Below are 3,342 nucleotides of genomic sequence, written 5' to 3' on the forward strand. Positions count from 1 at the left end.
GTAACTTAAATACTGTTAAGATAACTTGGATCTTCACCGATTACTAAATAAATTACGAAAAATAACATATTTTCAGTATTTTCTTCAGTAAAATGAAAAAGGTACCTTTCCAGAAAATAGTATATTTTTGTCTTGAAGGTTTTGAACTAGTCAGGGCATTTTTTTCTAAGAGAATGTTTTCAGGATTTGTAAAATTAGCTCTCTGTATTTAAATGTTCTGTTCAAAATTCGTTTTTTTTTAATTACCCTTTTTAAATGAAAATTTAACGAAGTATTCTATTTTTGGTTGAAAATCGATTGCTTTTGGTTGAAAATTCAAGTTTCTGTATTCAAAATTGATGTATTTTTTTTAATTCTTTCTTTCTAGCAGAGAATTAATCTTTTTCAGTCGAAAATTAAAGTCATGTTGATAAGTCGTCATTTTTGGTTTTATTTTAATTTTTTTAATTTTGCTAAATCTTTGTTAAAATGAAAATGAAATTACTTAGTTTAAATATAAACTCTTTTTAATTGAAATGTATCTCTTTAGTAGAAAAATGAGATATTTTGTAGAAAATTAGGGGTTTCTGTGGCTCAAATTAATTTTTGTAACTAAAAATTTAACTATTTCAGTTAAAACTTCAACTTTTTATTGAAGATTTTTTTTGGTTGATAATTATTTTTAACTGAAAATGTAACTATTTCAGTTAAATAGTCCAGCATTCTAATTTTTAAAATTCACCTCTTTGGTTGAAAATTAATTTTTCCAGCCAATAATTTAACTATTCAATTTTTGATTGAAAAATTATCTTTGTCAGATGAATATTCGTCTTTTTGCTAGAAATTAATCATGGTTGAAAATGTATCTTTGTGTTGAAAATTAAATTATTCTGGTTAAAGATTCATAATTTTAGTAGAAAACTGGAATTTAAATATTTAATTTTTGGTTTACAATTTATCTTTTTATGGTTCAAACTTCAAGTATTTGGTTGAGAATTCATCTTTTTTGGTAGAACATAATCTTATTGGTAAAAAATTCATCTTTTTCCCTGAAATTTCAATTATTGCAGTTAAAAATTTATAATTTTAATTGAAAATTCATCCTTTTTGATTAAAATGTAACTATTGTGTTTAAAGATTAATTATTTTAATAAAAAATTCATCAGTTTTGTTGAAAATTAATTTTTTAACTAAAAATTTAACTATTCCATCTTTGGTTAAAAATGTATCTTTTTCATTTAAAAATGAATTATTTGGTGGAAAATTTGAGTTTTTTATTTGAAAATTCAACTATTTCGTAAAAAATTTATGTATTTTAATGAAAAATATGATGTTTTTGATAAAAAAATAATTGTTAAAAAATTTATTTTTTTGTGGGCAATATTTATCTTTTTTGCTTGAAAATTCATGGATTTTAGGAAGATGTATCTTTTTGGTTGACATTTCAAAGATTGTGGCCTAAGGTTCATAATTTTAGTTGAAAATTCTTCAGTTTAGTTAAAAATAATTTTTTTACTGAAAATTTAATTGTTTCGACTTTAATTGAAAATTGATATTTTTTAGTTCAAAATTAAACTATTTGTTTGAAAATTTGTATTTTTTAGATGAAAAAAATCGTATTTTTTTAGTTTAAAATTCAAATACTTCGCGGAATATTCCACTTTTTTCGGGTAGAAATTATTCTTCTTGTTTCAAACTTATTCTTTTTTTGGAAAATTTAAGAATCTCAGTTAAATATTCATCAATTTAGTTGAAAATTAATCTCTAATTGAACTATTAAATTTTTAGTTTTAAAATTTATTTATTTTGTTAAATATATGTCCTTTTTCGTAGAAATTAATTTAATTAGTTAAAATTCCCTCTTTTTGGTTGAAAATTATTTTTTTAACTAAAAATTTATTTATTCCATTTTTGGTTAAAAACTTAATTTTTTTTTGTTCTTTAAAATTCGACTTTTTGGTTGAAAATTCAAGTATTTCGGTTAAATCTTCATCATTTTAATTAAAAATTCTTCCTTTTAGTTGAACAATAATTTGTCTTAACTAAAAATTTTACAATTTCATTTTTGGCTTGAATAATTATCTTTTTAATTGAAACTTCGTTCTTTTGATAGAAAATAATCTTCTTTGTTGAAAATTCATCAGTTTTTTGTCGAAAATTAGTTGTTTTTTTTACTGAAAATGTAATTATTCCAATGGAATATTTAATTAATTAATTTCTTTGGATTAACGTTAATTTTTTCAACTAAAAATGTAATTTTTCGATTTTTGGTTAACAATCGATCTTTTCCAGTTGAATAATCGCTTTTATTTGGTAATAATTTAAAAAATATTGGTTCAAAATTCATCTTTTTGTTTGAAAATGATTTATTTTTTATACAAGAATCACAGTTAAATATAATTTTTTTATTGAAAATTTAACTAATCCATTTTTATTTGAAGATGTATCTTTCTTTTGTTGATAATTCGTCTTTTTTGATAGAGATTAAACTTATTGATATAAAATTCAACTTTTGGTTGAAATTTTTTCCAGTTAAAGATTCATAATTTTAGTTGGAAATTCGTCTTTGATTTAAATTCAACTATTTTAATGAAAGTTCATATATTTTGTTAAAAAAAAAAAATCTTATTTCGTAAAAAAATCTCGTTTGAAATTTCATCTGCATGGTAAAAATACAATTGCATTATTGAAAGTTTAACTCTCTTGTAAAAAATGTATCGATTCCAGTTAAAATTTCATCACTCGTTGAATATTAATTTTTTTTGGCGAAAAATTAATTTTTTTAACTAAAAATTTTAATATTACATTATTTGTTGAAAACTGCTTTTTTATTTTAAAATTGAACAATTTGATGGAGAAATTAGTAATTGAAAACAAAAAATTGTCATTTTTTCAGTAGATTTTGCGTATAAAAACACAAAACAAACATTTGTTTTGAATTATTATTAAAATTCATGGAATTTAGAGACAAACTCAAGAAATGATTAATTATGTTTTAGTATTATTTAATAATTTATTTAATCGATGTTGCTAATACGAGGGTAGTTCAATAAGTCCTTAGAATGAAGTATAAAAACAATTTTTTTTGGGTAAATTTTTTTTTATTTTTTAACATAATCTCCTTGGAGCTCTATACACTTGGTCAATCGCTTTTCAAGTTTTTTTAATCCTTCAGAAAAGTGCGTTTTCGGAAGTTCCTCAAAATAAGCACTTACAGAAGCAATGACGTCTTCGTTGTCTGGAAATCTCTATCCACCGAGTCATTTTTTCAAGTTTGGAAATAAGAAAAAGTCACTGGGGGCTAAATCTGGTGAATACGGTGGGTGTTCGATCAATTCGAATTTTAGTTCTTCAATTTTAGCC

This window comes from Belonocnema kinseyi, chromosome 8 (assembly GCF_010883055.1).
Source record: "Belonocnema kinseyi isolate 2016_QV_RU_SX_M_011 chromosome 8, B_treatae_v1, whole genome shotgun sequence".
In the NCBI taxonomy this organism is placed as follows: Eukaryota; Metazoa; Arthropoda; class Insecta; order Hymenoptera; family Cynipidae; genus Belonocnema; species Belonocnema kinseyi.